The 26,578-nt window shown below is 44.8% G+C and overlaps 2 pseudogenes; both read right to left on the reverse strand.

The window, feature by feature from the left end:
• Positions 1 to 21,200: 21,200 nt before the first annotated feature.
• Positions 21,201 to 21,284, reverse strand: LOC123132716 (uncharacterized; annotated as a pseudogene).
• A 99-nt stretch (positions 21,285 to 21,383) lies between these two features.
• Positions 21,384 to 21,468, reverse strand: LOC123132715 (uncharacterized; annotated as a pseudogene).
• Between the last annotated feature and the right edge of the window lie 5,110 nt (positions 21,469 to 26,578).

Genomic DNA, 26,578 nt, shown 5'->3' on the forward strand with positions numbered 1-26,578 from the left:
ATTAATGTGGGCGGCGGATGGAAGGATGGTCATGGTGTCGTTAACGCGGAGCAGTCGCTTGCACCAAATGCCACGCGGCTGGCGCTCTCTTGGCCGTCGCGTTGCTACAATGCCGGCGCGAGTGAGAGGTCGCGTCAGGCGTGAATGCAGACGCTGCTTCAGTGACTTAACTGCAGGTGCGTTGGGTCACTCACATGTGGGACCAACGGGCATCTGGCCCACATGTCAGTGACACACCAACTGCACCTGCAGTTAAGTCCGGTGAATGCGGCATTGACATTCTGGAGAGACGGTGAGCATTTTAGGTGGGAAGCGCGCTATCGATGGAAGGGGTTTCAGTAGGCCAGGGCGGTCAGACGCTGGCGTGGTGGTAAAATGTGAACTCATGGATGACGAGCCTTTGAAGCGTATGTGGCATGTATTGACAACTAGGCATCCATGCAACCGCTCTTGTCGCCAGCTAGCCTTCGACGACCACCATTAGACACCATCAGTATATCACTTGCTCAATTTTGGTGAGTGGATGGAGAGCTACAAGCAGTGGATGGAGATCTACGAGCAAAAAAAGCACGTGAAAAACAGGGTGAAGTTCAAGTAGACATGCCGAGAAGTTCAGGTTCTTCACGCGGTGCATTTTCGAAGAATCTGTTTCGCGATAAAGGCAGAACGAATAATCTCACCATTTTCGAAATTACTTGAAAACGGTCAGGATTCAGAGAAAACCATCAACATGAAAAAGTTTCGCATTTTCCGTAGCTTTTCAGCGGTACATTATTTGCCCTATTCCGATAAAGTTTGTAGAAATTACGGCAAAAATACGTTTTTAACCATTTTCAAAACTGACAAAAAACCATAATGAATTAGGAGAAACAATATATACAAAAAAGTTTCGCATTTCTTCAAGCTTTCCAACGCCATATCATTTGCTGCATTTGGACGTATGGTTAAAAAATTAGCTCGAAAATACGAACTCGGTGGAACTTGTACCGTTTTCAAAATTACCTTTAAACCATTCAAAATTAGAAAAAACTTTTAACATAACAAAGTAGCGCATTTTCATAAGCTTTCCAACGCCATATTATTTGCCTCAATTGGATTAGCCGTTTAGAAATGGCATCGAAAATACAAACTCGGATGTTCAGTTTGCGAAATTTTACGATTTTCTGAATTACTCTTTAACCGTAGGGAATTAGAGAAAACTTTCAACATGTGGAAGGAGCGGTTTTGCAACAGCTTTCCAACGCCATATTATTTGCCTCATTCCGATAAACGGTTTAAAAATGCGACCGAAAATACGATTCACGTTTTTTATATGAAGAAAAAATGGTTTTCAAAACTGCTCTTATACCGCTTACATTTTGCCAAAAATTTAACTTGGGTCATGATAATGATGTTCATAGTTATCCAACGGTATATCGCAAGCCCCATTTGGACACCTTTTAGCGGAATTTCAACCTAGTACTCGGGGAAGGTCAGACGCGTTACTCGGGAAGTTCATGTTGTGATCAGAATATTATTCTGATCCCGTGATCAGAATAGTGTTTATGTCTATATATTCGCGCTATTCGTCACCCTGGTTGAGGTATAGTTATTCTTCACCCCCCTCTATTTTACCATCAATGCCCCGTAATTTTATGTTCCGTAATTTTTTTCTTATTTCTGACGTAAAAAGACACCGTAAGAAAATATATAATCATTGTAAAAAATATTTTATGTTATGTAAAATTACAAACGTAAAAACATATTTTAAAACACACATAAACTGCAAATTTTCTTGTCTTATGACCTATATATTAATTTTTTATGTCAAATTTTACGTAGTGAATCAATAGAAATGTAACTATTTGAATTCCAAACGTAATTTAACTATGAAATGATCGTAAGATTACGTCGGGTGAAGAATAACTTATTCTGCACCCTGGGTGATGAATACACACACACACACACACACACACACACACATATATATATATATATGCCTTCTTTAGAAAAATGCCTTCGGACGTAGTACTAATTAGCAATCAATTCGATAAGGGTGGTGTCTGATCACATTACACGCACATGAGATGTCCGCGACGATGCGATTCATGTAGGCAAGGACATATCAGAGATGGATGATTGAGGTACGACATGTGCTCCATGAACCCTTGGGGGTAGAGTTGGTTTTCCCCATTTTTTTCATTTTTCATTTTTCAACACTTGTCTACTTTTTTCATGCATAATGCACATTTCTCTTATAAATTTTTATTGCATATGTTTAACCTTTTTTAAATACATGGTTAACATTATTTTAATATAGGTTTCACTGTCTATGTTTTTTCTTACACATTATACATTTGTTTGTATATATTAGGAATTTTTCTTTATACATGCTTAACATTTTTCAAATAAATAATTACATTTTGTTGAAATAAATGTTTGATGTCTACTTTTTTTCAACACATGTACACATTTTCTAATACACATTGTACATACTTTTATACATGTTTAACATTTTTATAATATATGATTAACATCTTTTCATATATATGTTTCGATGTCTAGTTTTTTCTACATATTGTATATCTTTTGCATACATATGAAATATTGATTACACAGGTTTTTTTTTAAATACATGGTTAAAATTTCGTGAAATATATATTTTGATGTCCCTTTTTTTCATACATATTTTAAAATTTTCATATACATGTGAAACATATTTATGTATGTTTAACATTATTTTAATAGATGATTAACATTTTCTTCAAATACATGTATTGATCATTATTTTTTCATACACACTGTACATTTTTCTTATACATCAAAAATATTTTTTATACATGTTTAACATTTTTTAAATACATGATTTTTTTAAAGTGTGGTGAATACTTTACAAACCTAAATAGGAAAAAGTAAATTGAAAAAAAATAAAAAATAGAAACAGAAAATACAAACAAAAGAATAAGAATATGTGGGACATCATACTTTCAAATGGGCCGGCCCACAAACCTGCTGCCTGCAGCGAGGCGAGCTTCCGCAGGCATCAATAATAGTGAAACTTCCGCCTCCCACCAAAGATAGTAGATTAGCCTGATGATATTGCATGTTTGACTCTATCTAGGAGACCTTGGTTCGAGTCCCTGTTTGCATGCATTTTTTTGACTTTTTCTAAAACAGAGAACGTACGAAACACTTATATGACGAAAAAAGTGAAGAAACACTCCTTTAGTTAGGGCTCTCTGGACGCAGCATTTTTTTCTCAAAGATCTCATAGAGAGATTCCTTTTGTAATATAGATCAGAGTTCAGACCGTCAGATAAAAAAATAGTAAACATATATTTTGAGTAATTTTGTTTCTTTACAGAACTCCTCAAATATCATTTCACCACCAAACTTTGGAAGGATTTCTAACATTTGTTCATAGTCATTCACATAAAGTTTCAGATTTTTCCTTTGAAATGGTTTGCTATGTTTTTTGGCGGATGCTACAAATCCTCCGGAGGAAATCAGCCGGGTCACACGCCGTTCGATTCATCCCCTGACAACTGTTGGATCAGGTCAACGCAAGCAACGACAACGTCGCTGTAGGGACATAACGCCGCATGCTCGAGGCAGGTGCACTCCCTTCCCTCCGCCGGCGATGAAGCTGAACTGCAGCGCCGGTGAAGTTTCATTGCAGCTCAAGGCCGCCGGTGAAGCTCCATTGCAGCTGCCAACCCCGCTGCCTTGCAGCTCAGGCCTGCCGGTGAAGCTCCATTGCAGCACCGCCCCGCTGCATCACAGCTCCGAACTCGCCGATGAAGCTCCAATGTAGCGCCGATGAAGTTTCATTGTAGCCGGCGCCGGCGCCAGCGATCCTACACTGCATCGCCTGCCCCCGCTGCATCACAACTCGAGGCCGCTAGTGAAACTCCATTGTAGCATCGTCCTCTGCATCACAGCTCCGTGGTTCGCCGGTGAAGCTTTCACCAGCGTCGGTGAAGTTTCGTTGCAGCTCCGCATGCTCATCGCAGCTCCGGGCGCCGCCGGTGAAAGCTTCCTTGCAGGACCAAGCTCCTGGCCTCCGCACGAGCGCAGTATCGTATCACCACCACATGCATGCGGCGGCGATGCCTGATGCGATGACAGCGACGAAGTGCTGCGGTGAAGCTCATGGCTGTCGACTTTGGATGCTGCGGCGGAGCTGCTGCGGCAGAGATGTCGAAGACGGTGGTCGTCGTCGTCCTCCCGCTTCAAAGCGATGATGGGGTGGGGGCGTCACCATGGGAGCTCTCCTCTCCCGGCGTGAGTGTCGGTGTCAAAACCGGCGGATCTCGGGTAGGGGGTCCCGAACTGTGCGTCTAGGCCGGATGGTAATAGGAGGCATGGGAACACGATGTTTTACCCAGGTTCGGGCCCTCTTGATGGAGGTAAAACCCTACGTCCTGCTTGATTAATATTGATGATATGGGTAGTACAAGAGTAGATCTACCACGAGATCAGAGAGGCTAAACCCTAGAAGCTAGCCTATGGTATGATTGTATGTATATGATCTATCGACTAGCCTGGCCTCGGTTTATATAATGCACCAGCGGCCTAGGATAACAAGAGTCCTAGTCGAATACGCCGGTGGGGAGGAGTCCTTGTCTTGATCACCAAGTCTTGTGGAATCTTCCATGTATGCGGCAGCTGTCCGAACTGGCCCATGAGTATACGGCCACGGGGGTCCTCGGCCCAACCTAACAGATCGGGAGATGACGTGTTGAGTACCCCCTAGTCCAGGACACCGTCAGTAGCCCCCTGAACCGGTCTTCAAGTTAGGGACGCTCCTCGATTCTTCCAAACTGTTCTTCATCTTCGGTTGTCGGTCTTGAAAACTGGTTCAACAAATCTTCTCATCTTTGATCTTGAGGATCACCAAAATGCATTCGACGAGTTTACACGTCGGGTATCCGAGGAGCCCCTTTAAGTTTCCGGCCTTTACCAATGCCTGGTTATTTCTATGCCACACCTCGGGTTTGAAGTTGTTCCCGGGAGGCAGTGTCCTCTTGCGTCCGAGCTCCAACGCCGGACTGCATTCGAGGTATCTTTTGCAGCCGAGCACCAACGCCGGACTGCTGTCCGAGCTCCAATGTCGGAATGTATCCGAGCTCCAACGCCGGACTATATCCGAGGTGTTATATCACCTTAATTCAAAAAAGTTGAAAGAGTTTAACTGAGATTATTGCTGGAAATGCCCTCTATGGAGCCAGCCACTGGAGCACGAGCTTTATGCCGGACTGCTTCCGAGGTGGTGCACCACCCCGACCGCGGGCTGATTTATTGTGAATATTTTTTATTGGTGCAATTTATTCTCTGCCGAGATATATAGCCAGTAGCCCTCAAGGTGTGTATCGGTCTAAAACCCGAGACGCACCTGAAGGATGATATAACACCGCTGATCCCAGTAGCCGCTGAGACTCAGGTTGATTTGCAAAATCGGCCTGAGGATCAAGTCCTAGCTCGGCAGAATACTTCGGGACACAAAAAGCGGCGTGCTCAGTCCTCGAGACTCAGGTTGGGTGCGGCCGACCAACCTGAGGATCCAAATCTCCTCGGCAACTGTATTGCACTTAAAATTTTCTGCATTGAACAGGCAATGCAGTAGCCCTCAAGACACTGGTTGGGTGGCAACACCAGATCAGGGGATCGATGTGCCCCTTTAATATTTGTAAATAATAAGCCCGAAGCCCAGTAGCCCCCGAGCCTTAATGCGGGCACGGGTGGCCGAATTAAGGATCGATATCCATAGTAAAATCAAAAATTATGTGTAATGACTCTATGTATCCAAGTACTTTACGTCATTAATGCTCGGATCCGCATTGTACAAAACTTTGTTGACCGACCATCGGCTTCCACCTCCTCGGCCAGTAGCCGAGGAGTGTTTGTCCTACTTTATAAAGCCTTTATGAGGGCAAAGATTTACGACAAACAAGGCAATCTGGCCATATGGTTTTATAAACAAAGGTACGCAGAGAGATATGTTATATTACTGTTTAACATAAGAAATGTCTTCCAAAGAAAATAGTCCTGCTATCGATTCCTTTCTTTGGGTTGTCATGCTAAGCATGATCATGAAACCTCAGCTCCAATGTAAGAGCAAAATATCGAGGATTTAGTTTGGGAGGCCAGTTAATAGCCCCCGGTAGTGTTCGGCGACAGTCGAGGTCAAGCCGTAAACACTTCGGCCATTGTTATGAATGGCCCGTCATTTAACACCATCATCGGATCGCTGACCAGTTTACGCTTATTGTGACAGTCAGTTTTCGGCTTTCTCCACTGAGGTGCTTAACCATGTGAGCTGGAAGCACAATCGCAGTGGTTCTCCCTTTGCACACCTAGCCGAACAAAGTGGAACGTAGGAGGCAAGCGCAGGAGCCGGGCAACCCAACTATTGACCGAAGACACAATTCGAAACCGATGCATATATAGCAATATCCAAGAATGTTTTTACCGAATCTCTAAAGGTGTCCGGCGTTGCACTGCGAGACTTGTGCTGAAAACACACAAATAGTTTAAAAGTGCCATAAGCTTGGAAAACCAAAGAACGTGAGTAAAAACTTGACGTCCGAACAAGATCAAGTGTTCGGTGCCAATCCAAAAATTGGCCTTAGCAAAAGAAGTGCTTCTGTCGTGCTTTAACATGATACATCCTATCTCAAGACTTCAAGCGGGTCAGCCTACGGCTTCAACCTCCTATCCCGAGGGCGGAGTACTTCTCATTAGGCCAGTTTAGCAAAATAAACTCTAGCAGCTTTGAGAGAGAAATTAGGCTCCCCGGCTAGTGACCACACGCTCGTGTCGAAAAAAAGAGTGGTAGATAATAATAATAATAATAATAATAATAATAATAATAATAATAATAATAATAATAATAATAATAATAATAATAATAAAACTTTGCAACGACTAAGAAGAAGAACACTTATCATAAAATGGCTCATATAAATTTAAGAGCCCCCAAGTGACTTGGGTAAAAGAATGATTGCATGTACCGAAGTACTTATATCATATCTATGTTCAATCGAACTTTAAACGCGTCTTAACCGACTGTCGGCTTCTCCCTCTTCGGTCAAGGACCGAAAAGTGTTATGTACTCCATCTGTCGAGAATATCGACGGTGTTTCCAATAATCAGGCAATCAGGCCATAAGGTTGTAACAGACAAAGCGCGCTCAGGGAACTTATGCTATATTACTGCGAAGTGTAAGAAGCATCTTCAAAGAAAATAGTACCCCCACCGGTACCTTTCTTCGGTGCTTATTGTTATTATGAGACTTGTGCAGTAGATTTTTTGTACTCATGAGTGCCGTTGTGTGTCGACCATCATTGAAAACTATAAGAGCACTAGCTTTCGGCTTCACCCAGTCTGAGGTCCGGCTCGGATGACCCGATCGTGACAATCGCAGAGGTGCTCCCTTTACTCCCTAGCCGAACAATCGGGAACGTAGGGGTAAACACAGGAGCGAGGCAACCCACCTTGCAAATCGCTTAAGTCAATATGGTGCATATTGTGGCGTAATACACGAACAAGGAACGAAGCCGTACAAGTATAATCATATGCAAGAGGAAAAGCTTCATGAAGGAAGCCCCCAAATGAATTGGGTATTTGAATTTATGCATCACAAACAAAGTTTGGACAAGGAAATTTTTTACAAGCAACTTTTTCCAAAAAAGTATAATGCTTGGTCGAACCAACACAAGTTAGAAATTAAAGTTTTGAGCATGAAAGCGACTTAGCTGGTTAATACGTTCGGTATTGATGACGCGGTCCGAGCTTGATGCGGGGCGAGGTTCCATCCCCCAAGCCGGTCCCAAGGTGGCGGAGCGGAGAGCTTGACACGCCGAAGTGGTGACATAGCACGGTCAATGCAGACTGGCAGAGTGACGCCGAAGTCCCCGGATCATTTTCTTGTGCACAAAAAATAGTGCAAACCGGAGATAATAGTAATAATGATAATTAAAAAAATCGTTGCATAATAAATAATTTTATGCAAAGTGAGTAATAAAAAAATATGGCCTGGCGCCGAAGTCAATGTCGATGCAGGGCATCGGCGTGTTGTGGTAAAGGCGTGGCAAAGCCTGAATTCGCAGGTCGGTCCGAGCTCCGGATGCGGCGTTCGCCGGACTATGTACGGAGACTGACCGAACCACCATGCGACTGTCGTTGATGCGGCCCCCATTTGATAGACCTGTGTACATATGATGGACAAACCAGGGTAATAATTCCTTGGGAAAAATAAACCCAAACAAGCAAAAAATACTGGGATTAATAGCACCTGGTTTATTTGTTGTAGCAATCCGAAGGAAGGTGATTCCCAAAATTGGGACTCAATCCGCACACCCATTGCCTGATGGGCGATAAAACGACGACATGGCAATGCTGGCAAAGGTTGGCTTGCCGAGGTAAAGCCCTCGGACCACCTAACATGATGGAGCTGGTCGGCTAGTGACGCCGAAGTGTCCGAAGTAGGTTGATGAAGAGATGGCGAAGCCCCCGGTCCAACCGGGATGTCGAAGCCTCGATGTCAGCCAATGAGTCGAAGTAGGTCGGCGTGATAGACACCATCTTGAACAAGCAATAGTGCGGCCCTGCCGATACAGGTCATGACGTGGTCGATGCCGGCTTGATGAAGCGACCGTGCGGCGATGCCGGTATGCCCGCTCTGGGTAATCCGTGGGGCGGTGATGTTGGTGATGATTTATCCTTCGCGATGTCGGACTCTTGTTCGGCTTGCCGAGATGGTGATCCGAAGAAGTTGAGCTCGGCTCAACAAAGTGACGACGTGTCTAGCGTAGGTCGGCAGCCGTGGAGCAATATTGCCAGCCCCATACAAAACTTCCTTCAAAAGGATGTCCGAAATCCCGTTCATAAAAAAGACGAACTCGGGTCGGATTCGTTTTCGCGCAGAAAATAGATCCGAAAAGTGATGCACTAATTGGAAGGTTCCCGGAGTTTGGACGGTCAGATCGAGCTGAAATTTTGAGAGGTGGTAGATATAGGAATTCCGCAGCCGATCAACGGTTGGATCTTCCAAAGGACGTCCGAGATAGAAGTTGGACACCACGCCATAAACTCATCCAGATTCCCGTCCAGATTTGACAGGGCTCCGGTATATCGTGGATTGCCAGAGATTCCTTCATCGAAACTCGACGAAATTTTCCAGGTTGTTGTAGACTCAATTCCGCATAATTCCACCAAAGCGATCGTCAAAGCGATACTCGAGCCGGTGGTGGCGGCAGATACGAGTTCGCTGTCTAGAAAAACAGCACGGTCGCTTGAGGGCAATGTTGATGTTGAGCCCCCGAGCTCCATGGATGATTCCTCCATGATCTTGATAGAGATCGAAGTTGATGTTTGATGAAGGCCCTCGTCCGAACATGGTAATCCGAACACGGGGCGCAGTTCTTGGTCGAACCAAGGTGACCAGTCGAGCTGGCGACGAAGATGCCGAAGTCGCAGTTGATCTGCAGACGAGCCATCGATCCTTTTGTCGATCACACAACGGAACTCTCAATGAAAACACCAATGTCGGTGTCAAAACCGGCGGATCTCGGGTAGGGGGTCCCGAACTGTGCGTCTAGGCCGGATGGTAACAGGAGGCAGGGAACACGATGTTTTACCCAGGTTCGGGCCCTCTTGATGGAGGTAAAACCCTACGTCCTGCTTGATTAATATTGATGATATGGGTAGTACAAGAGTAGATCTACCACAAGATCAGAGAGGCTAAACCCTAGAAGCTAGCCTATGGTATGATTGTATGTATATGATCTATCGACTAGCCTGGACTCGGTTTATATAATGCACCAGAGGCCTAGGATAACAAGAGTCCTAGCCGAATACGCCGGTGGGGAGGAGTCCTTGTCTTGATCACCAAGTCTTGTGAAATCTTCCATGTATGCGGCAGCTGTCCGAACTGGCCCATGAGTATACGGCGACGGGGGTCCTCGGCCCAACCTAACAGATCGGGAGATGACGTGTTGAGTACCCCCTAGTCCAGGACACCGTCAGTGAGGATTTGAGTGGAAGGGGAAAAGGAATGGATGAGAGCTGCCCGTGCGAAACGATAAGATAAGGCTTGAGAGGAGAAAAGCGGCGGTGGGTCCACAAGACACATGTCCATTCCGGGACACGGCTTGCATTCGGCAGTTTTCATCCGGCTTATAATAAACGTTTTCCATGTTTTTAGCGTAGGTGTAGCGTGAATGTGGGGTGCAGAAAACCACTCTCTTTTTTGAACCAAAAAATTGACACCCTCACGTACTTCAGATCTCGATCGAATGCACGAAAATTAATCACTGGACCGTGGCAAATTTCCTGTCAAATTTTTACACTACTTCTACATGGCATTTATTTACTTTAGAACATGGCAAATCCTATACACAAACATGCCAACTTTATCCATTTTCACATGGCAAATGTGCTCGTCAGATTTTTTTTGCGCTAAAGATCCGACGTCGTTTTTTTTGTTTTTACAAAGTTTCGATAGGTTAATCAACTAGTAGCAGTTTTCACAAACGCCTTTGGGAACAACTCTTGTATGTGAGCTCCCCCTGAGAACCTAACTGCCACCACCACCTCCGCCTCCACCATACCTTAGTCCCCCCTCCTCTAGCCAGCCTCGCTGACGACGAGTGGGGTGGGGAACCTGATGTATGAGTGGAGTTTTTATTAAAAGTAGTGTTTTCATTAGATCGGGTTAGAGTTTTGGTAGTCGTCTTCTTCTTCATTGGAGATGGCATGGTCTACAATAAGTAATCTTTGACCCTTCGTTCAACATAGAGATCTCCTTCTTGACGTCAATGATGGTGTTTGAAGATTTAATTTGTCCAAGTATGGTCCTTCAAATTTTGCTTCGCCAGATCGATTTTGGATTATCTGTCATGATTGTTGCATGGAGGATTGTCCTTACAATATCTATCTTGGCTGCTATGTCATCTACAATGATGATTCATACTCTCGTCTCCCAACGACGTTGACCTGGCCGTTCGGTTGCTTTTTCCCTGGAATACCAGTGTTGGTACTCTTGCCAATGTTGGTTGACTACTTTCATGGCCGTCCGCGTGCATCGTAGCCTTGGCATTGCGACTCAAATTAAAATTATGGAAGAACTCTCGTTGGTATTTACAAGTCTGTGGTTTGATATCTCTGTTATTTTCCTACTTCTGCCTTTAGAAAAGTATAGATTGTGTCATAGAAGAAGAAAAAGTTTGAAGATCTCAAAGATTTGTTCGTCCCTTTTAGACTTTATTTTGTAATCGTTGTAGTATGCTCTTGTATCTCTACCATGTACTATTAACTTCTACAAATATATCATGGTATTGGTTGTATAAAAACTAGTAGCACTTTTCCCTATCCTTTTTGTTTTGGCAAACATCAGTACCAAAATGATCACGAGAAGATATTCAAATAGGAGCAAGCAACACCAAACTTATGAACTAAATAATTGAACATGTCACAATGAAATGCAGTAGAATTAAAAACTCACCTAGTGTGTACTAATGAGAATCAGCTAACCACATCTAGCCAAACTCTTAAACGTTTAGAGGATTAAATTTTTGAAGGAGTTATCCTCCAAAGGCAGCTCAATTCTATCAAATATACTCAATCGACGCCACATCTCTGGATAATTTTGGCTGCTCCACACTCCCACCGGAGTGCTCGGTGATATGATGTAGATGTTTTTTTTGCCTTTTACTTTTCGTCCGACGAATTTATGATGGCTTGTGGAGGTGGGGTTTGAGCTTCTTGTTGTTGATTGTAGTGTGGAGGAGGTGGATGTTGCAAGCTTCATGTCTCAATTGCATTTGTCACGCATCCAAGGCCTCGACGATCTACATTATGATAGTGCTAGGTATGTTGAAGAAAAATATTCCAAGGAGAGCAATGATCCCAATGTGGAGGAGGTCAAAGATTCCATGCATACTCAAGCAAGCACTAAGAGATCAAGGAAACTACTGGCAAGATGAAGGCATTGCTTCGTGTCATGCTTGGATGAATGCACCGCTTGATGCATTGATTGGCCCAGATCAAACCAAGGAGAGAATTTGAAGTAGGATTGAAGACTCATATTGCAACATCGTGACCATCTCATCCAAACACACTCAAGGCTCTCTTTTTCCAAACCGGGATTCAACCCCTTTCCATTAAAAACTTAACCGAAATACATCAATCACCAGACTAAGGTTCACGAAGCAAGCGGGAGGGGAGAAGTGAGTTCGACACATTGATAGGAAATCTGCCGCGTGTGCTAGGCATCGAAACACATGGTATGGGGCAAAAACCTACCAATACACAAAACACTACCCTACGACGACAAAAGAGCGGTTCCACGGAGTCTCAAATTACAAACTCATAGGATGGCCACACAACTACAACCATCTAGACAAGTTGCGTAGCCAGCCCATCCTCACGTCCCGGGCCATCTTCAGGTCTACAGTGTGTAACTGTATCAAACAGTGTCATTACATCAAACAGTCAATGAAGAAACTGGCTACCACGCCCAGGGCCAAGGCCCCTATTGCCTGGGGCCTGTCTACGCCACTGATCTAGACAAAAGCAACCCAACAAGAGCTTATGACCAATATATGCACTCCCTTCTAGCAGAGTAAACACCTTCCAGGATTAGCTCGACGAAGCAGTCGCCTCTCATTGCGAGTTGTACAACTTGAGAGTCTTTTGGACACTGTTGGGGCAACATCCAAGAGAAATTGCAACCACTGGTCCAGTTGTATTGATCAAGTCTAGCATGCACCACTTGGTGGGGTGCAAATCACGGAGTATAGGCCTATCACACTGTTGGGGAACGTAGCATGCAATTTCAAAAAAATTCCTACGATCACGCAAGATATATCTAGGAGATGCATAGCAACAAGATGGGGAGAGTGTGTCGACGTTCCCTCGTAGACCAAAAGTGGAAGCGTTAGGTTAACGCGGTTGATGTAGTCGAACGTCTTCACGATCCAACCGATCCAAGTACCGAACGTACGGAACCTCCGTGTTCAGCACACGTTCAGCTCGATGACGTCCCTCGAGCTCTTGATCCAGTAGAGGGTCGAGGGAGAGTTCCGACAGCACGACGGCGCGGTGACGGTGATGGTGATGTGATCCACGCAGGGATTCACGTAAGCACTATGACAATATGACCGAAGGAGTAATTTGTGGAGGGGGGCACCGCACACGGCTAAGAGAAATCTTGGTGTGTCTTTGGGGTGCCCCCCGCCCCCTTATATAAAGGGGGGGAGAGGTGGCCGGCCCAAGGAGGGCGCACCAAGGGGGGAGTGCTACTTGGACTCCTAGTCCAAGTAGGATCTGGCCCCCTCCTTCCAATCAACGGAAAGGGGAAAGGGGAAAGGAGGGAGAAGGAGAAGGAAAGAGGGGGGTCGCGCCCCCTCCCCTTGTACAATTTGGATGGGCAAGGGGGGCGCCACCTCCCGTGGCCTGCCTCCTTTCCTCCAATATGGCCCATTAGGCCCATTAACTTCCCCAGGGGGTTCCGGTAACCTCCCGGTACTCCGAAAAATCCCCGAACCTTCTCGGAACCATTCCGGTGTCCGTTTATAACCTTCCAATATATCAATCTTTACCTCTCGACCATTTTGAAACTCCTCGTCATGTCCGTGATCTCATCTGGGACTCCAAACAATCTTCGGTCACCAAAACACATAACTCATAATACAAATCGTCATCGAACGTTAAGCATGTGGACCCTACGGGTTCGAGAACTATGTAGACATGACCAAGACACATCTTCGGTCAATAACCAATAGCGGAACCTAGATGCTCATATTGGCTCCTACATATTATACGAAGATCTTTATCGGTCAAACCGCATAACAACATACGTTATTCCCGTTCTCATCGGTATGTTACTTGCCCGAGATTCGATCGTCGGTATCATCATACCTAGTTCAATCTCGTTACCGGCAAGTCTCTTTACTCGTTCCGTAATGCATCATCCCGCAACTAACTCATTAGTTACATTGCTTGGAAGGCTTATAGTGATGCGCATTACCAAGAGGGCCCAGAGTTACCTCTCTGATACTCGGAGTGACAAATCCTAATCTCGATCTATGCCAACTCAACAAACACCTTCGGAGACACCTGTAGAGCATCTTTATAATCACCCAGTTACGTTGTGACGTTTGATAGCACACAAGGTGTTCCTCCGGTATTTAGGAGTTGCATAATCTCATAGCCAGAGGAATATGTATAAGTCATGAAGAAAGCAATAGCAATAAAACTAAACGATCATTATGCTAAGCTAACGGATGGGCCTTGTCCATCACATCATTCTCTAATGATGTGATCCCGTTCATCAAATGACAACACATGTCTATGGTCAGGAAACTTAACCATCTTTGATTAACAAGCTAGTCAAGTAGAGGCATACTAGGGACACTCTGTTTGTCTATGTTGGGGAACATAGTAATTTCAAAAAAATTCCTACGCACACGCAAGATCATGGTGATGCATAGCAACGAGAGGGGAGAATGTTGTCTACGTACCCTCGTAGACTGTAAGCAGAAGCGTTATGACAACGCGGTTGATGTAGTCATACGTCTTCACGATCGACCGATCCTAGCACTGAAAGTACGGCACCTCCGCGATCTACACATGTTAGGCTCGGTGACGTCCCACGAACTCACGATCCAGCAGAGTGTCTGTAACACCCACAATGCGGCTATATCTCCCATGTGTCGGGGCCCGACTTAGAGGCATAGCCGCTTGGTAGTTTTGTCGCATGAGGGGTAATCCTCACACAATCCCATGTACTGAATAAGAAAGGGATAAAGCATTAGCTTACAATCGCCACTTCACACAAATAACAAGTTAAACATACATCATCTAGAGTACAATCAAGGTCTGACTACGGAACCAAGAAAAACAAGACAACCCCAAATTCTAGATCCCCGATTGTCCCAACTGGGCTCCACTACTGATCATCCGGAAAAGACACAAAACAACAACTAAGATCTTCATCGAGCTCCCACCCGAGCTCGCTTGCGTCACCTGCATTGGTATCATCGGCACCTGCAACTGTTTGGAAGTATCCGTGAGTCACGAGGACTCAGCAATCTCACACCCGCAAGATCAAGACTATTTAAGTTTATGGATAGGATAAGGTAATGAGGTGGAGCTGCAGCAAGCACTAAGAAAATATGGTGGCTAACATACGAAAATAAGAGTGAGAAGAGAAGCAACGCAACGGTCGTGAAACTAGAGTGATCAAGAAGTGATCCTGAAACTACTTACGCACAAGCATAACACAAGACCGTGTTCACTTCCCAGACTCCTCCGAAAAGAGACCATCACGGTTACATACGCGGTTGATGCATTTCAATTAACTCAAGTGTCAAGTTCTCTACCATCGGACATTAACAAATTCCCATCTGCCACATAACCGCGGGCACGGCTTTCGAAAGTTTATACCCTGCAGGGGTGTCCCAACTTAGCCCATCACAAGATCTCACGGTCAATGAAGGATATTCCTTCTCCCGAAAAGACCCGATCAGTCTCGGAATCCCGTTTACAAGACATTTCGACAATGGCAAAAGAAGACCAGAAAAGCCGCCCGATGTGCCGACAAATCCCGATAGGAGTCGCACGTATCTCGTTCTCAGGGCACACCGGATGGGCCAGACGTCGGGTTGGCATAGACCCTGGTTGCCCAGGGGACGCCAGACATCGCCCAGGTTGGACTAACACTCAGAGGAGGACTGGCCCGGGGGTAAATATAGATGACCCTCGGGCTCCGGAAACCCAAGGGAAAAAGGCTTAGGTTGTTAGGAAAATGTAAAACCAAGGTTGGGCCTTGCTGGAGGAGTTTTATTCAAAGCGAACTGTCAAGGGGTTCCCATAACACACAACCACGTAAGGAACGCAAAATCACGGAACATAACACCGGTATGACGGAAACTAGGGCGGCAAGAGTGGAACAAAACACTAGGCATAAGGCCGAGCCTTCCACCCTTTACCAAGTATATAGATGCATTAATTAAATAAGAGATATTGTGATATCCAAACATATCCATGTTCCAATAGGGAACAACCTGCATGGCACCTGCAACTAGCAATGCTATAAGAGGGGCTGAGCAAAAGCGGTAACTTAGCCAAACAACGGTTTGCTAGGAAGGTGGGTTAGAGGCTTGACATGGCAATATGGGAGACATGATATAACAACTGGTAGGTAGCACGACATAGCGATAGAACGTTTAACTAGCAAGCAAAGATAGAAGTGATTTCGAGGGTATGGTCATCTTGCCTGAAATCCCACAAGGAAGAAGAACGAGTCCAAGAAGTAGACGACCCAACGTAGTCGAACCACTGTTTAAGATATCTTCCGATATTCCGATAAATCAGCCGACTTATCACTTATTGTTGTCTAACCGATATGATAAATGGGCTGATAAATCGGCCGATATGCTAATAAACTGGCCGATTTACCCCTTATCATGGGTCGACCGATAAGTTCCTGATAAGCGATATCCCCAACATTGAGTCGAGCGAATCCTCACAACTCCGGAACGAAACCGAAGCTAACAAGAGAAGCAACCCGGAAAGAAGCAAGCAACATAGTAAACAACCATCACATAAACATGGCATGATGCACAACCAAGTATGATGCATGTCCGTTTTAAAGAGGCATGGCATGGCAAAGTGCAACAAACAATACTACAAGTTAAGTGGAGCTCAATATGCAACGAGTTGCATATTGACGAAACACCACATGACTTATTTAGTTCTCTCCCATTTATGTACTCAACAATATTAAATGTTGGTTAGCATGGCAAGGGGTGAAGCATAATAAAACTATCTATCTAGGCAAGTTTAAATGAGGCCGGAACAACAAGCAACAAGTCCGGAAAAAATCCTCATGTGCATATCTTAAAGTTGGTACTGTTCTTCCCTAAACACAATTTTAGAGTTGTTAAACATGCAAAGTAAGTACACCATGTTAATCTATGCATTTTTCTACCCCATTTACATATAAAGATTATTTAAAAAGGGGCTACGGTTATTTAGTTATGACTTAAATCATTTTAACATGGCAATATGGCAAATCATAGCAAACATCATTTTAAACATGGATCAAAGTAGCATATTATGAAACTAGACAGAATTCTAAGCATTTTACATATAAAGTTTAATTAATTCCGATGCACGGTTTCAGAGTTATTAAATGCATGAAGTCTAGGGATTTTCCTATAAAACTGTAGTCTCCGGACAAATAGATAAATTCGGCAGGCAGAAAAAATACTATCGGGCCAAAACTGAGATCTGGCCCAACATGCACAAGGGGCTGGAGGGGGGTCTGCTCACCCATGGGCCATGGCCCGCCTACAGAGGAGGCCCGCTGGACCAATGGGCGAGGCGCGGTTGTGGTGATGCGGGGAGGCAGGCCACGCTGGAATTGCAGGGGAGCCGGCTGGGCCTGCAGGCTGTTGGCCCAAGCGCGTGCAGTCGTGGGACTTGGCGCGGTCAACGGCGGGGAGGGAAGACTGGTTCGGGGCGATGCATTCAACGGCATGGGGCGGCGGCTGCTTGCGGTTCGGTGGCCGTCCAGGAGGGTGGAGATGCGGCGGCGCGCCGGATGATGCGACAGTGGCAGATCTGGGTGCGGGGAGCCTGGATCCATCCATTCCCGGCACGAAATGACAGCGACGGAGCTTGCTGTAGCGGTCATGGTGGTCTCCTGTGAACGAAAATAGAGAGAGGGAGAGGGAGATGTGAGAGACTGGAGGGAGAGCCACGTGGAAGAAAGATTAGAGGCGAGGTCGGCCTGATCCGACGGTGCTCTGGCGCGATTCGATAGCCAGAGGAGGGCGGCGGTGAGGCGACGCGGTCGAGCAGGCGCACGGGTGATTGCCTCCATTGGAGGAGCTCGAGAGTCTGTGAGAGCTCCCTGGGGGCGGCGACTGACCCGGGCTCGAGCAGGCCTGGATCGGGGCTGGGAGGGCCCGCACGTGGAGAGGTGGGAGCTGGCAACCGAGGGGTGGAAAGAGGCTGGCGGCGGCACGAGTTTTGAGGAGGAGGGTAGGGTTTCCAAATCTGGAGGCCTAGGCCTTCTTTTTATAGCATGGAGGGCTAGGTTTGATGTCTGAGGGGGCTTCAGAGTCATCCGATCGCAATCTGACGGTCGGGAAAAATGGGTTAAGGGACTCCAACGAAGAAACCACACATACTTGCAGGATGTTAGGTGTTGATCCGGATCCATCGAAAATGACTGTCCGGGTAAGGTCCGGGGGAGTTTCAGACGCGCACGCGAGGGGTCGGTTGGAACTTGTGGGTTGTGCAAAAGGCCTCGGGCTGAGAGGAGAGAAGAGAGAGAGATAGGCCCGACAACAGTTTTCGGAGATCGAAAATGTCCGACGTTTGACCGACTATATTGTCGCTATAGTTATCCATTGGGGCATCAAACGAACTCCGAATGCAATGAAATTTGACATGCTTTCTACTGACAACAAAACAACACCGCATGCCAACTTTCAACCCATTCCGAGAACATTTTCCGACCACTTATAAAATACTATTTCGGACATGCCGCAAGCGCGTGCAAGTGTGTCTGGGCTCAGAATGGACAACGGAAAGAACTAGGAGACCCGGGCGAGTGCAAGTTTTAAAACATGATGATGCAATGCACATGATGACATGGCAAGATGCAACACACAAGAAAAATACATGGCAACAACAATGAATAACTGGAAGACACCTGGCGCATCTGTCTCGGGGCATCACAGTGTCGAGGGAGAGCTTCATCAAAACGACGGCGTGATGATGGTGATGATGATGCTACCGGAACAGGGCTTTGCCTAAGCACCGCTACGATATGATCGAGGTGGATTATGGTGGAGGGGGGCACCGCACATGGCTGGAAACAATCAACTTGTGTGTCCTAGGGTGCCCCCTTTCCCACGTATATAAAGGAGCAAGGAGGGAGGCTGGCCGGCCCTTGAGGCGTGCCAGGGGAGGAGGATTCCTCCTCCTAGTAGGAGTAGGACTCCCCTTTCCTACTCCTACTAGGAGGGGAAAGGAAGGAGGAGAGGGAGAAGGAAAGGGGGCGCCCCCCCCCCTTCCCTAGTCCAATTCGGACCAGAGGGGGAGGGGGCGCGTGGCCTGCCCTGGCCGGCCCTCTCTCCCTCTCCACTAAGGCCCATGTGGCCCATTAGTTCTCCCGGGGGGAGGGTCCGCTAACCCTCCGGTACTCCGATTTTCTCCAAAATCACCCAGAACACTTCCGGTGTCCGAATATAGCCGTCCAATATATCAATCTTTATGTCTCAACCATTTCGAGACTCCTCGTCATGTATGTGATCACATCCGGGACTCCGAACTACATTCGGTACATCAAAACACATAAACTCATAATACTGATCGTCACCGAATGTTAAGCATGCGGACCCTACGGGTTCGAGAACTATCACTACAAGAAATATGTCAACTTGTGACCACCACTATTGGTCACTGAATGGTCACAAATTTCCATTTGTGACCTTTTTGTGACCAAAAACATAAGGTCAAAAGCTGGCCGTCATAAACTGACTATAGCGACCTTTCTTCTGGAATGGTCGTAGACGTTTATGACCAAAATACGTCTACTATGGCATTTTGGTCACTAGCAACCTCCCCAGGCCACGTAGGCATCCAGCGTGGCAATCTGACGTGGCACAAGATTCAGCCCGGTCCAATTCGATTTTCTACAATGGCCTAGCCCAACAATTCGGCCTATTTGTGTTTTTTTCTCATATTAATTTTGGCTAGGTAGATGGGCCAAGCCCAACAATTAAGCCTTCTCATTTTTGGGCCTAGGCCTTTTTATTTTCTTGGCCTTCAGCTTTTCACAATTGATTTTTAAGAGATTTTGTTCATTTTCCTGAATTGTTTGATTTGTGCCTTTTTAGGGCCCAAATAGTATTTGTTTCATTTTGATGTATCAGCAATTAATGATCTGATCCTCAAAAAACAATAAATAATCAACATTTCCAATATTTCAATCACACAAATTTTCATAAATGGCGACCAATATGAGTATATTATATATATTACAATCATGTGCTAGTTCACATCATCCAGGAATTTAGAACACCCAGGAAGTGCAAACACCCAGGAACATCCAGAAACATCTCTGAAGTAAACACCCAGGAACACCCAGGAACATCTATAAAGTAAACACCCAGGAAGATAAAACTAGCTACAAAGATGAAGTGTTCCCTTCTTCGAACTTCTTCAGCCTAGAGCTCCTGTAGAAGAGAGGAAATTATGTTATCATGGCTGCCAATGAAAGCAATATCTTCTAGCATAAACAAGTAGGAAAAGAATAATGAACAGAATAATAAATAGATACACAAGCAGCTAGGAGTATGTATAACAAAATAATGAAGTATGGATAACCGTAGCAACACTAGTATACTGTTGCTGAGGCATTAGTATAATGAACAGAACTTCCTAAAGTATACTACTGCTACTGCTAAGTTTGCATCAGTTTAGAGATCTTATAGAATAATTTGTTTATGCCTGGAATGCATCAGCTTGCATCAGTTTATACAATACTAGAAAGGGCATATAAAACAACAGAATTGCATAGGGCAAATAAAACGCGTTAACCTGCTGTTGCTCTACACTTCAACATGGATAATAAATCTAACATCGATGGTTGGCATCATCCTTGCGTTGGCTAGTTAAAACTAAGAGCAGCAGAGCAGATATGTGTATTATGCAGACAAATAGGGGTGCTCCTGTTGGGTTGCAACATGAAAGAGCCATGTTTATTACTGCTAAAAAATACTTAGCGACCTCAACAAATTATTATCAAAGGAATGGTAACGAATCTAAGGGTTTATTTTTGGCAAACTATCCAAGGTTGAGAAATGAAAAAATGCAAAAAAAACGTCGATCTGCTGTAGTTGTTTAACCATCACCACACTAACGAACATGTGTTCAAGAGAGTCGTTTGATCCAAAGAATTGAAGAAAAATAAACGAAAGAGAAAAATTTCAATTCTATTTAGAAGTATAGTCCAAGCTATATCTGACTTTTGATGAAATGCATAGGTCCAGCCGATGACTACACATCAGCAGCTACTTCAAACATTGGCTGGAGAAATGCTTATCTTTTTATTCTTCAATGACGTAAAAAGAAATGACAACACAGCACCAACAACAGTAGACTCTCACAGCCAACTAATATACTAGAACTAGATCAACCAAGCATTAGTTTTAAAAAAGCTCGGTTTAAGATACTTCAACGACGTAAATCTCAGTAGCATCTCCTTGTAACATCATATGCTCAGCTGACAAACGATTCACATGCAACTCCTCTACATTATATCAAACCAACACAGAGAGCTGCATCTCTAGATGAGGAACAAAAAAATGTTGATAGCATGCTAGGCATCAGTTTTAAAAAGCTCAATTTTAGATCATCAAAGACTGGAAAGGCCGCAGCGGTCTAAATGTTTCACATCCTCTGCCCAGCACAACATCATCATCGTCACGGAAATTCCCTAAACAGTCAGCTATCGACAAAAACATAGTGACCCAGAGCTACTGTGAGCATGTAAGGACCAGATACTATGCAGAGCTACTAAGCAAATAGGATCGGGCGGAAGGGCAAAGAGAGGGAGGTGGCTACCTTCTCCAATGGGGAACTTCCTGGTGGTGATGTTGAGCAGCATCCTGACGGGGCCCTTGACAGCTGCTTCTCCTTGGCGCCCTTCACCAGATCCATGGTCACTGTTCAACACATGCACGCACAAACGCATCAGATCAAAGACGCAGAAATCTAGCCAGATCCTCGGTCACCTCAACGAAAGAGTCTTCCATCTACCAAGCAAAGTTGTCACAATTTAGTTCACTCCAATCAAGCGATGTGCTAAGAGCAGAGAGAGCATAGGGCAATGAAGGGTGACAAATTATAGAAGAAAGCAGCAGAATCCTGGGCTATAAGGTAGCACTGTAACCATGGGGCCAAGAATAAGAGCACTAACTAGTTTGGAGCTGGCCAACTATGCGAACGAATAATACTAGTTCGCAGAAATTAAGCTACAGCAAATCATTGATGGTATATTACAAAATAAAAAAGAACATCTATTGCGGTGGCAAGGCAGTAAACAAGGCAGGCAGAGCAGAGCACAGGACCTTCTGTGGCACGCCGTCATGGTTGGACTGGACGATGCCCTCCTCGTCGAGCTCGAGGTCGGACTCGACTGTGTCCTCGTCTAGCCTGTTGGGCTCGGGGGTGGGGTCGCGTATGTCCTGGTCGTCCTCCTTGTCCTCCTCTTCATCGTCGATGTCGTCCACGGAGGTCTCCTGCGCTTCCAAATCCAACAAAGTAAAATTAACCAAAAAACACATGGTCCTAGATAGTATAAAATTAACCTAAAACGAACTAATACACGGAATTAGTTCAGGAAAATGGATACAAGAGGACGAATCATCCTAACTAACCAGAAACAAAACATAGCAGGTATGTACAGGGTGGATACAGATGAAATGAATTCATAGGACCTTGAACCTAGCATAGGTGAGGTGAGGCAATAATAGTCTGAATCCAATCCAAGGAAAGGCGTGGAATAAATTCCACCGCCACTAAACTCTGCCGATTCCATTCGCGTGTGAAAATCTTTAAAAGATCGAGATGCAAATTCTTCTTCTTTAACTTAGCATTCTCATGCTACTCTGGAGCGGAGTAGATGGATAGCACGCAGGCATGGAGCTGAAACTAAAGCTGACCAAGAGAAGAGAGCGAGCACACTAGGACAGACAGAGAGACAGAGGTGGTTCGCCCCCTGCCCTCCCGTCCCCTCGCCACGGTCACCGGGCTGGTCCGGCTGGCTACCACCACCACATGTGCGTCCGTCATCGCCCTGGTCGCCGGCTCTCGGACGGGGACGAGGCTCTACCTCGGAATCAGATCGGATCGAATGCACACATCGGGAGGGGAGAAGCAGGAGGGGAAGGGGTAAGGGGATTGACGAGCCTACGCAGCATCCTCTCGGTCGCACCGCCTGCTCCGGATCTTCCCTGCCAGAGCGCTCCCACCACCAACGCCGATGCCATTAGCCTACTCTTCCTCCCTTCCCTCTCTCTGAGAAACGCAATGCAGTGAGCGAACTCCTCGAGGAACTTGGCGCGGGTCGACGGAGGAGCGGTCCGCGACGAAGGATTAAGGTAGCCGGATGCGTATAGGGCGACGCAGATCGAGGTAGCCGAATGGAGATGGGGTGATGCAGATCGAGCTAGCCGGATGCGGATGGGGCGATGTGGATGGAGCCACTTGAGGGCGGGGAGGCATGGTGACTTGGGATCCTTGTTGTTGACGCAGGGGTGGAGGCCGGCCATGGTGCGGGGTGGGGAGAGGAGGAGATTTAGTGGATCTGCAGCCTGGGAGGAGAGGGGAGAGGAGCGGAGGTGGTGGCTGAGGTGAGGAGAGAGGTGGCGGCGGAAGGAAAGGGAGGACGGGTCGTCGGCCGTGGGATCTGGGGGAGGCCGGCAGCGGGATAGGGGATGGATCTGAGGTTGGGTCGGAGAGGGAGGAGCTGGCGGCGAGGAGCTGAGCGAGGAGGAGTGCGGGTGTGGGTTAGGGTTTGGGTGGTTGGGCTGCGGTTGGGTGAGGGGGTGAGGGCTGCCGTTGGATCCACAAGCATCCGATGGTGGTTGATACATGATCCGCGTGATATGCCTATGGACCAATCAGAGCGCACCAAACAATTTGAAGATTTTTTGACCATATAAATTGGTCATAATTGATTACATACAAATTTTTCATTTCATTTTTCAATGCTTAAAATGAGTTTTTTTGTGAAAGACCTATCAAATATTTGTTCAAATGATGTCATATTTTGCACAAGTTTACACAGAAGACCTAACAACGTTTCCTAAGGGAGTTTTCATTTTATTTGCATGAAAAATTCATTCTCCATTTTTCAAGTGCTCGAAATGAGGTTTTTTTGTGAAGGAACTACAACATAATTGTTGCAAAATTGTACCAAATCAATTTTATAAAATACTAGGCCATATTTAATGCACAATTGACAAAATGGTTGGGTATCAAAAGCTTTGGTCCATCTCTGGTGAAAAAGATAAATTTCCACCGATTCAGCAGGAAGCGGGTCAAATTTGAACTGTAGCTGCCTCATAGTTTGCTATTTATTTTTTCCAAAAATCATTTCTAGGTACATTAGTATCTACTTAATCAGAGAAACGTCAAAAGTTTTTTCCAAGATTCAACCACTAGTTAGGAACGGTCAAGCCCGCCGTTTTGACCGCATTTTAAACGGGCATAAACAATTCAAAAAAAATTGAGAAATTGAGAAACCTTCACATTGTGTCATTATATGTGACCAAGTTTCCAGAAAAAATAATAAACTTGTAATACTGCAATTATTTTTAAAAAGTGTTCTCATAAACGAGCTATCATGCATGAAGATTCATGGCTTTCAAGCCAAATGATCAATATTATGGCCACATTCATGGTATAGTTTGTTCAAATGATCTCATGTTGTTCACAAGGGTGCATCTTGGAATTCCAAACAATGTTGCCTAAGGGAGGTTTTATTTTCTTTGCATGGAAAATTCAATTTTCCATTTTCCGAGTGCCTGAAATGAGTTTTTTTGTGAAGGATCTACCATATATTTGTTGCAAAATTGGACCTAATAAATTTTATAAAATACTAGGACATATTTAATGCACAATTGACAAAATGGTTGGGTGTCAAAAGTTTTGATCCACCTCTGGTGAAAAAGACAAATTCCCGCCGATTCAGGTGGAACCAGGTCAAATTTGAACTGTAGATGCCTTGTAGTTTGCTTTTTATTTTTTCCATTGGGAAACCTTCGCATTGTGTCATTATATGTGGCTAAGTTCTTAGGAAAAATAACAAACTTGTAATACGGCAATTATTTTAAAAAAGTGTTCTCAGAAACAAGCTATCACGTGTGGAGATCAATGGCCTTCAAGCCAAATGATCAATCTTATGGCCACATCCATGGCATAGTTTGTTCAAATGATCTCATATTGTGCACAAGGGTGCATATTGGAATGGCAAACAATGTTGCCTAAGGAAGTTTTCATTTTCTTTGGACGAAAAAACCATTTTCCATTTTTCGAGTGCCCAAAAGGAGGTTTTTTTGTGAAGGACCGACCAAATAATTGTTGCAAAATTGTACCAAATCATTTTTCTATAATACTAGGACATATTGAATGCACAATTGACCAAATGGTTGGGTGTAAAAAGTTTTGATCCACTCTCATGAAAAAGACAAATTTCCGCTGATTCAGCTAGAAGCGGGTCAAATTTGAACTGTAGCTGCCTTGTAATTTGCTCTTTATTTTTTCCAAAAATCATTTATAGGTACATAAGTATCTATTTAATCATAGAAACACCAAAAAAATTCCAAGATTCAACCACTAGCTAAGAGCGATCATTCCCGCCATTTTGACCGCATTTTGAAACGGGCATAAAAAATTCAAAAAAAATCAAAAAATTGGGAAACCTTCGCATTGTGTCATTATATGTGGCCAAGTTCCTAGGAAAAATAACAAACTTGTAATATGGCAATTATTTTAAAAAAGTGTTCTCAAAAACGAGCTATCACGTGTGGAGATCAATGGCTTTCAAGCCAAATGATCAATCTTATGGCCACATTCATGGCATAATTTGTTCAAATGATCCCATAATGTGCACAAGGGTGTATATTGGAATGGCAAACAATGTTGCCTAAGGAAGTTTTCATTTTCTTTGGATGAAAAAACCATTTTCCATTTTTCGAGTGCCCAAAAGGAGGTTTTTTTGTGAAGGACCTCCCAAATAATTGTTGCAAAATTGGACCAAATCATTTTTATAAAATACTAGGCCATATTTAATGCACAATTGACAAAAATTTTGGGCGTCAAAAGTTTTGATCCACCTCTGGTGAAAAAGACAAATTCCCGCCGATTCAGCAGGAAGCGGGTCAAATTTGAACTGCAGCTGCCTCATAGTTTACTATTTATTTTTTTCCAAAAATCATTTATAGTTACATAAGTACCTATTTAATCATAAATACATGGTTTGATGGCGATACGTCGAGGTTTGGGCGGTGGCCAAGGCCCCCAACTCTAGAGCGCGTAAACTTGCATGCCCGACGCATGGTCACCGCGTGACCGTGGCGTTGCCATGTGTTCTGGGAAGCCTAGGCATGTCTAGTGGGTTGGGCACTCCCCAGGTAGGTTCTAGGAAGAAAATTACAACATAAGATTCTCACAAGGAGACCGATCGATGCTCAAACATGAATTAGCAGCCAAGTGTTTGATTAGCGGTACGGGAAATGCACATGGCCAATGGCCGTGAGTTTTTGCTGAGGATGATCATCTACTAAGAAGAATGTCTTCGCAAATTTTCAGATCAAAAGGAGGATCCTAGGTGGTACTTGCTTTGCAAAGTACCACACTGGACAGAAATATGAATGTTGAAGGTGGGCTCAAAATAATGAATGGATTGAGCTGAAATTTGGTGGACGATGGTTATTTGGGCATTGGAAAGCACCGTAGAAAATTGATACCATTTGGAAATGCCAAAGTGGTACTTCCTTCACAATGCTCT

Source organism: Triticum aestivum, chromosome 6A, assembly GCF_018294505.1.
Source record: "Triticum aestivum cultivar Chinese Spring chromosome 6A, IWGSC CS RefSeq v2.1, whole genome shotgun sequence".
Taxonomy (NCBI): domain Eukaryota; kingdom Viridiplantae; phylum Streptophyta; class Magnoliopsida; order Poales; family Poaceae; genus Triticum; species Triticum aestivum.